The following is a 9,974-nucleotide window of genomic DNA, read 5'->3' as shown; positions in this document are numbered from 1 at the left end:
TAATGTCTTATTTTCCTACTTTTTTTTCCCCACATTTCATTTACCTTTTCTGAGATTTTTCCATGCACAGTTCTGAACATCTTCCCAGGAAGGAGCTGCTATAATATCCTTCCAAGGCAAAGTCCTCCCTTCCAGTTTCACTTTAGGAAGCAATTTGCCATCTCTTGGGCTGTCACCATAAAGGCAAATAAGTATGTTCTCTTTCATAATATAAAAATACAGAGAGGTAAGTTTGTTTGGGTCCTTTGAACAAGAAATCTCCATTGCAGTTGATTGATCTCAATCTCTGGCTTTCAGGTCTCTCTTTGGTGAGCACATATCAGGTTCTAGGATCTTGAAGAAATTGATCACTGAGAATGAAGATTATGTCAGGTAACTCACACCTATCTCTACTCTTTAGAGAAGAATAACTCTATTAGCTATTAATTATTTTTATTAATTAATAAAAGCTAGAGATGGACTGAGATTTTTATAAGGAGCGATGCATAACGTGATGCTAAGAAATAAATGTGAATAGTATTCTCTCTAAAGCTGCTTGTCACATAGATTTGTGTATTTGTCTTCCATCTCTTCCTGAACAAGCTTTGCAAAAATGCTTCAGCAAGTGGCTGAAGTGGATATAGTAAAAAAATTTCCAGAAAGAATAGTAGGGGAAACTCTCAGCTGTGAGCTCCACTTGGTGCACAGTTTTGACTTTCCCTGATTTTTTTCCTAGTGTGAATCTAAACAATCTTTTGGTGTACTCATAAGATATTTCTTCACAGAAAATAAGAATCCTCTCACCTAGTTCTGGCCATCTGAAACACAGGTCTCTAGTCTGAGAGAATCCTTGAGGGTTATATTACGGACTGCAAGAAAGAGGTCCTCCTAATTAGTAAGTCAGGTACTATAATGTCTGGAGCAGTTCTCCAGACATGCTCATATTCCTCCCTTGTCTCCAGAGGGAGCTTATGTGATTTGTTAAGACCAGATGAACAACCTCCACATGGCTGACATCAGGCCAGCCTCAGCTTGCAAGGTGGTATCCCGGACAAGGAATGACAGGGCAAAAAACAGCTTAAACCATTCCTCCCACACTAACCTGCCCTCGTTGTACTCCTTTTGAGAGACAGGTCCCTCCTGTGTGCTTTAGGAATCAAGATGTATTTCACCGAGGAGGACAGAAGCACTCTCACTCCTTTGTTCAATCAAAGTGCCATAAAGTTCCAGCACTAACTTTCCACAGTTAGGTTTAAAGGAACAAGCTGCAGAAAGAGAAATGATCATCAGACAATTTTGCAGGAGAGACCAGCTTGGCATTAAACACCAGAGGGTAAAATTGTATGAGGAGAATTTTCCTTTTGAATTAAATAGCTACTTGCAAACTCGCATGCCACTTTTGCAGTCTAGACTGTTGTGACAGCCACACCCAAGTGAAATGGAAGTTATAAAAATCTTTATTCTTATTCTATTAACAACTTTTAGGGAAAAAAACTTAAGGTGGTCTACAGAATAGTTTTGTGCAAAGACTGTGTTTGCTATAGGCTCTCAGCACCATCCAAATAACTTTATGAAACACCACAAAAAAGCCAATGAAAACAAAGTTTGGAGCTTTCGAACGCTCCTAAATTTAGATGTCTGGTATTTTATGTCTCTGCTAGTTATCCTACCCTTATTTAAACCCTCCACCCATATCAGTTCTATTTTCATCTAGGCTAACCACATAGCTACTCTTATAACTCAACCATTCTTCCCAATAAAATTGCTGGGTTTCTACTAAGACAGGCTGTTGAATATTGATATAGTATTAGAGCTTTCAACTGTTTAAAATACATCTGAATGACTTGGGTTTTTGTATCATTTCACATGTTAAAAAGTGCTACCCAGGTTTACGCATTAAGCAATTGTGAAACAATTGCAATTATTTTAGGTATCGCAGATTCCAGCCAAATAAACTAGTTGAGAACTACATATTATTAGCTCTCACTCATGTGATGGAGTATATTTATTCCACTATTTAAGCTGCATGAGTTCATTAAAAGGTGCAGAACCAAAGCAAATCTTTTTTACCTATCTTTGATTCTGAATGGTTATTTTAGCATAAGTGTCATTTTTTCACTGCATGTTTAGAGACACGTCTCCTGTGATGATAAAAGACAAGCATCAGGACTTCTTTGCTTTATGCTGAGCTACTTATTTCAACATCACAGTAGTGAGATAATTTGCAGTAGAGATGTTGACTAATAATATACAAGTTTATACCTCCTAGACGTGACAAACTGCAGGTGTGAAAACTGGGATGTGTCTTAAAAGGACAAAGCATTGTTTTGCCCTCCTTTTATGTATTTTTTCTGCAAGTGCTAAATACTTAGAGAATTAAAAACACCTAATACATCTGTGCAGTGATTGTCATATAATTAGTATGATTATAGCTGGTTATTGAACTATTCATCCAAGTCACTCGCCGGATTTGGCAGGGGGACGGGGGGTGAAGAAAAAGAAAATCATGAGGGTTTTTGTCGTGTGTGGTGTGAGCCTTCTTTGCAGCATCTCCAGCTCCACTCTGAAAATGTACAAATACTCTGCTGCTGGTTGTGCCACCACAGGAAGACATTTAAAAACTTACTATTATACTTTAGTATAATATGTAACCCAAGATTGTGTAGCTTATCTTTCTGACTGCAGCTATGTGTTCTGGTAAAGTAAAGCCTAGGTTTCCAAAAGTGTCTAAAATCCCACACACCTATTTAAAGAATTTCCTGGAGTGTTGCAGAAGAGATAAAGGTGATGTAAAGTATCTATGTCTGATCTCAGGAATCTTATACGGAAAACTGGTTTTTTTCACTCACTTGGCACTGGTCTAAAGAAAGCTGATACAACAGTCAATTAATAGAGAAATCAAATCACATTCAAATTTGTTCTTTAAATTTTTAGCAATCAGGTCTTCATTTTCAGTATTTAGGTAATTCTAATATAATTGTGTGATTTGATATTATTTGAAGGGAAACCTGTAACTTTATCCCTACTAGCTGCAGAAAAACCTGGTGCATTGCAATGTCTGTTCCACTTTCCTTACCAGAAGGAAAACCTGCTGAGCAACTTCCATTTCTCCCCTTCCTTCTGCAATAGAAAGCAATAGTGACATCAGAAAGTCCTGTCCCAGTCGCTCATGACTGTCCATGACTGCAGGACTTTGTGCTATGCAGAATCCTAACACAATCACTAAGAGTAAGAATTAACTTCTAATATTGACAATGGAGATAATTTCTCTAAAAGGAGAAATCTCAGTAAGAACTCCTCACAGATGCATGAAGGATATACATGGTACAGCTCAATGTAAGAAGCATTTGACAGAGTGCTATACTATGGTATGAGGTTTTTGTTGAGTTGCTCAGAAATTCTTTTCAGAATAGGAAAATAAGTTTCCAGATATCTGGACTTTCATGGAAATGGTTTAATTTTCAAGGAAAAAATCAAAGTTTTTGAAAACTGAAGCAAAATAATTTGACTTAGATGATTTCATCTAGTTAATAGAACATCAAAATGCTGCTTCTTGGTTAAAAATGGCAAAAGAATTAGTTTAGTATTTCTAAATCAAAATGTTTTATAATTTCTGTCAAAAACAGTGATCTTTGACCTTTTGTTCCAATTTGGAATGTAAACAGGTGCTGAAATGAATAAATGTGACAGAAACTCCACTTCTATTCAGCTTCATTTATTTGCATGAGCAGCACTGTTAAATTTTGGAGGGTCTTTTGCAGCATCCTGCACTCCAGAAAAAAGAACCAGGAGAAGTGAATTTGGGAGCATTCTGTATTTCCAGCGAGTGCTGTCTATTTTATCACTAATGGAAATGGCCTTTAGAGAGATCAGAACTAATAACATATACACGGCCATATATATTGACATACATTTCAGCTGAACTGTTTAAGGTTTAATTTGAAAATGGCAATAAAAATAACAAATGAGAAAGCCTTTTAAAACTGCAGTGTGTTCTCTTTTTCTTTACCATTTCTTGACCCATTTTTTTCTTCATTCCTCATGTGTCTTCCACCCCATACCATGCTTTTTTTTAAAAAATTGCCTTAAAGAGAATATAGCACATAATATCTGTCCCAAAATAGGTAGCGTAAGACAGAGAGAAGTGGGGGCAATTAATTTTTGCTTTTTTTGAGTTTCTTTGGGAGTCCAGTGCAGAGATGGGCTTAAGCCACAGACTCAGAACTGGTTTTGATGTAAACTTGAGGGAGGAGGTGCTGCTGACAGACAAAAATGCAGTTTATGAAAGCGCCATAGCACTTCCCTCCCAGCTCTGCCACCAAAACTGCAGTAGAACTACTGCACAGCACAAAGGGAGACAAGAGGCTGGTACAAGGAGTTTCTGGCACTCAGCAGAACTGGCCCTGGCTGTGGGAAGTCAGTATTGGTTTTGAAAACAATCTTTGGAGGTGGTGTACATTTCTCAGAAAGCTCTGCAGGTGGCCCTAGTGCTGAGCTTTCAAAAGTACAAAGCTTTCAGGCATCGTTACACAGATCTGCTGTATATTTAAACTTATTCTTAGAGTGGGTGTAAGGTGCCTAAATACAAGATCGTAGTAGTAGTATTAGTAATAAGAATAATTATAATAATAAATTATAATAGCACTAACAACAAAAGCTGTGAACACTCTACCTTATGTGATCCCTAAAAGGGAAGCTCAAAAACTAAAACGTAGTAATAGATTTTTGCTGGTTTCTCCTTTCTGTGGCGTTCATGAGTCACAGGTCTGTCAAGAAAAAAAAAGCCTTAGAGCTGCCTCCTTTTAATAGTTTAGCTGAAGGAGAAAGATGATGCAAGCTGTCTCATTCACTGCTGACCGAGCTTCTTACTCAGGACACGACAGAACTTGACTGCAAAAGCAAGAATCTCTGTAAGTGGCAGAATGGGAAAGGGGTATCCCTGGAGGCTGCTCTGTCTTTCATTGCCAGCCTCTATAATTATACAGTGCCTTTCAAAGCAACTTGTGAAAGCTGTCTTTGCAGCCTGCTTCTCTTTCCCAGGCCCTGGGGAAAGTGCATCATAGCCTTTCCCTGCCAAATCCAAACACCTTATGATCAAGCATTTCTAAATATGGCTCTGCAGTGGAGCTGCTGGGGGAAAGAAAATAAGAGGTGAAACTCTTTTCTCATGCATGTCTCACCTGGAAATCTTGTAAGGTTCAGAATAGTACTGCAGAGTGAGGAGCTAAAAGATTTTATAGTAAACAATAGCCCTAACTCGGCGATATTTTTCTTCTTTTTCTTGATTTTGAAATCACTTTTTAAAACAAACTGTGTTTGCTTGTGTTTCTTAAAATCTTTCAAAACCTTAAACCTCTTCAAAAAGTGGAAATCCTCTTCATCTAGTCCATGTCAAAGATACTGTCAAAACCATGAGGAAAAAATCTTCATGCTGTTACTAATAAATGCACATTACAGCATGGATAACAAAGGATAGATGCATGTTCTCCTACGTGCTTATGGGCAGGGAAGAATAGCTATTTTTCTCTCCACAGCATCATGTGGTAAGAAGCCAGATCATTCCAGCTCATGTTATTACATTCCTTGGGAACATTCTTGTACAATACTGCACCACTTCCCTGGTGCTAAGTGATAAAGATTGCAACTCCTTGCCTTGGTCTGGTGAACATTTCTGTGAAGAGATTCAGTTTCTTAAGTGAGTAAAAGCACACCGGCATTGGTATGGGCTGCAGAGGTTACTTCTGGATAGGGAAAGGCAAACACAGATTTGTCCTTCGGTTGCTCTTTTCTCAGCTGATTCAGGTTCCCAAGGCTAAACTTGTTGTGTTATCCTTTCCAGTGACTGCGCACTTTGGAAGGATAAAGAACTATTTTAAGTTCTCATTTATACGGAGTGCTATAAAATAAGGCCCAAGATGGATGAACAGGGGCTCTGTTTTTTAACAACAGTGACTTAGAGATCCGCACACCAGCCATCTCTCCTGTAGAGTCAGACAGATTTACAGTGCCTGAAAATGTTTGCCAACAAAGATGTTATTGTAACTCCAGTGCCTGTTCAGGGAAGTTTATGAGGTAGAGTTAGAAACTGTTCATATTGTCTTCCTGCACTTGATGTATAGGAGAGACAAGGTGCCAGATACATTGCTGAGTTAAAAACAAAGCTACTGCAATGTTAGGATTATATCTAACATCAAGTACCTCATGTTCTGCTCTGCTGCCTCTACTCTTCACCTAGAAAGTTTGCCATGTTTGACCCTCCTTGCATGGCTGTGGACAATATAGTTGTCTCTTCTGTGCTTTTGCTTGCACAGCTGATAAATGGAGGCAACGTTCATTATCTGGAAAAAATTATTGCATCTGTTCAATTATTTGTGAGAAAGTTGCCTGGTCTTTCATAGGATTGGTTGTAGTTTACAATAGTAGTAGCCAACTTTTCTCCCTCAGAAGCAGAGGATAACCCATCGCTGTATGATAGGCCATTTCTGTAAGCAGGCATATCTCCATTGGGAGCTAACAGAAACTAAACTTTTGCCGGGGTATTATTCTCCTTTCCAAAATATGCTAGTGCTGTTTGGTTTGGGTTTTTTTCATATTGACCTCTTGGATTGTCATTTTGTTTTTTCTAAACACCTGTCAACTGTTAATACAGTTATTCATGACAGATCATAAATCTTTATCCAAAGACTGTTCCAATTGCTAGTGAAGAACATGAGGTAGTTCTGCTTCTTCTGCTTGTAATTCTGGGACCATATGTTTTATGTATGCTTATGTGTCTAAAATGTATCTTAACTAAATCTCTCATGTGACTATCAAACTGAATATTAGCTGTATTTTTAATTAGGGAAATTTTAAATAATTTTTGCAAATTTTTTTTTTTTGCTCTTGGAGGAAGTTAAGTAAGCCCCATAATAAATAGCCTGCTCAAGGAAGAATACCCTGCCTTTTGGCTTCTAAACTTTGCACTGATTGTGTTGAGCCTATGCTCCAGAACCAATGCTTTCCTGTGAATACATCACTGACATTAGCTGCACATTCCTTGGATAGCAGCAAAGTATTCGTCTGTCTAGACACAGCCAAATAAGAGCACAAAGCTTACTTTGAGCAAATCACTAACAACTTCTGTTGGCCAACAACAGGCAGAAAGGTTCTCTGATCCCTTTAGCTGTGGCTCATGGGAGTTAGTCCAGGCTCCACGCAAACTGAATCACTGCAACACATGCTGCTCCATCATTTCCATTCTAGGAAGAAAAAATACAATCCAGAGAGGCTATAAAGAAATGTGGGAGCACAGCCAGAGTAGTTGCTGCTGAACCTCTCCTGTTGGCATGGTCAGTTTTTAAGCGCCCAGGTGTAACACAAGGTTGGAGGGATATAGACCATGCAGGTGGTACCTGGACAATCACTCAGTTGTTGGAATGGTTCTGTTTCTCTCACATTTCTGTCCAGTTCCATGTTTGGAATGTTACTTTTTCCGGGCTAAAAATTTAGCATTGAATATTTTTTCTACTTGTGGTGAAAGCAGATTTTCTCTCTGTGATCCATTTGGATTTAGAAGTGAATCTCTGAGAGGAGTTGGTTTTTTTCCTAATTCCTTGGTTGTACGAAATATCTTCCCAGAAAATCCACTTCTTTAAAGTACCCAAGAGCCAGATTTAACCATATGCTCCATTAGAAAGAATGAGAAAACTGTATACATTTCAAGATAGCAGAAAAAAAGCAATTCCATCCATTCAATGTTTGATGAGATTTTTCAGGTCTGAATGAAAACTGGATTTACTGGAGTATTGCTTCCTGTGATTCTATTTTGGTTTCAATTATTTATTAAAAGCAAGGAGAATTCTACTTAATCAAAGATTCAAAATCATGTGGGTAATTTTTCAGTGCTATGAACAGGTATTATTAGGTAAACTAGATGTAACAATCTTGGTATAACAGAAACTGATAATTTAATCCATTTGGAATTACACAATAATGTAGATTACTATAGTATATGCTATTGCTGTCGACTAGAGAAGCTGAACTTGTGAGATGTGTGAGCTCTCCATATGTTCTGAAAAAAAATTTTTTTTCAATATTAATGATCTTCATACCAAGAAAATTAAGATTACCAGTAGGCATATTACAAACAACATCCATCTCATTCATTTTTCATTGACACTGAACTCACTGCATCACTCTAATTATATGGCAACCCATGATAAAGACCTAAGAGCTTGGATCCTCACAGTTATGTAAAATAGATGCAAGAGGCTTTGTGATCTTGGTACCAGCAAGGCACGTAATGCTTCAGCCCACTCAAAGGTCTTAAGCCTTTGAAGGCTTGTGAGGAAATGACAGATAATAAATTAGTTACACGAAAGTATATTAAACAAGCAAGAACCTGACCCAGCAATATGCATTGAATGACTGCATGCATTCTGTCTCATGGACTTTCTCCTGCTTCTTCTTCTTCTGGGAACAACCAGAAGCAACTGGTGTTGCCTTGTTGCTACTTTGCTTTTGCAATGTGCCATGCTGCAGAGCATTCTAAAAAGGGGTTATAAATATTTTTTTCTTCTCTCTGTTCATCCAAAACACTTTCGTTTGTTCAACAAATATATTTAACAGAAGGTCCTCTAAGTTTATACACACTGCTGATGTCAGCTGACTCCAGACAAGATAGAGCAGCCAGGGAAAAGGTTTTCTTTCCAATATTGTATGACGATTTCAGGATACTTGTAAAGGGTCTTTGATGCAGCCACAAGTATTCAAGTGACTTTTCCTATCCTTCAAAAGGTATAGCCAGTTGGCTCAGACACAGCTAAATATTTCCTGTATGTAAACAAAAATTAATTGATGTAACAGTTGGCTTTCAGACAGCTGATTTGACAAAGTGTTCTAGGCACATTCAAGGCCTTTTCCCCCATTTTTAAAAAGCAAATATTTATCTAGAAGCAGAGGGTTATCCAGAAGTAATGATGTCAATGTCACCACTAAGAACATGCTGGTTACACTCCTGCAGCCTCAGCTGGCCTCTCTAGGAGCAAAGTTCAAGGTCATTAACAAGGAATGTTCCAGAAAGTTGTCATATTTAGCACAAAATAGCACACTCATCAATCATCTCTGTGAAGCAAATAAGATTTTGACAAATGGCATGTTTGTTTTAAGTGCCTGAAACTACTGCTATTTTAGGAGGCCTTGTTCTATTGTCAAAGTAGAAGAGCTAAAGTTATTTCACTTCATCATGTGGTAAAATCACCTATTGAATCAGGGCACTGCAGTCTTGCTCAAAACCAGCCCAAATACTTGAGATGTGCCTACCCTCCTTGCTCTGCTGTAGTGCTTTGCACACATTATCCTTACTAGCAAGGCAGTGAGTAGGGTCCCCCTGTCCACTTCAGTTGAACTGGAGGCACAGTCCTGTTCTTTAAAGACTGTGCAGAGCGTGGTGGCTGGCAGCATGATGAGACTTTTCCCCTCAAACCCCCTTGCAGGGCCATGTCCCTCAACTGTCTGCTTTGCCAGCATGCTTTCCTTTTTCCTTCTTCCTTCCTCTTCAGTATGCTAGGCAGACATTTTCCCAAACAATCTTATGTGGTTTCATTACAAAGTCTTCTTTTTTAGCCTGTGCTGGTGCAATGTCCTTCAGCAGCACTTGTGGATAGATACTTCGAGAGGAAGAAGATCTGAGGAGGAGGATGACAGCAGTGAAGATTTTGTTTCTAGATAGACTCTGTCTCTCAGCTGTCAGAGGAGGTGATGTAAATGAAAGAGAGCTTCAATGTGATAAACTAATACAGAGTCAGTGGACTTTGTCTTCTTAATATGCCTTCTCTTGTGAAATTAGGCAGTGCATTTTAGTCTTTTCTTTTTCCTCCTTCAGAAATTGTTAGTGTGTCAAAACCAACAAATACAGACTGAATGCTAATAGTAGGTAAGGCAGGTATCTGTTTCCTATGCTTTGCAATTATATTGTTTATTTTGAAATTTGTTGTGAATACTGTTTGTAAGTAGGC

General features: G+C 38.3%; 1 long non-coding RNA gene across 1 annotated transcript in view; it reads left to right on the top strand.

The window, feature by feature from the left end:
- The first annotated feature begins 4,795 nt into the window (after positions 1–4,795).
- Positions 4,796–9,974, top strand: part of LOC116440644 — a 39,470-nt gene continuing 34,291 nt past the window's right edge. The window contains exon 1 of the long non-coding RNA XR_004238716.1: positions 4,796–4,889. This is a non-coding gene — a long non-coding RNA (uncharacterized LOC116440644). The remainder of the gene's footprint in view (positions 4,890–9,974) is intronic.

Source organism: Corvus moneduloides, chromosome 3 (assembly GCF_009650955.1).
Source record: "Corvus moneduloides isolate bCorMon1 chromosome 3, bCorMon1.pri, whole genome shotgun sequence".
NCBI classification, from domain to species: domain Eukaryota; kingdom Metazoa; phylum Chordata; class Aves; order Passeriformes; family Corvidae; genus Corvus; species Corvus moneduloides.
This window is presented reverse-complemented; position numbering and strand designations above follow the sequence as displayed.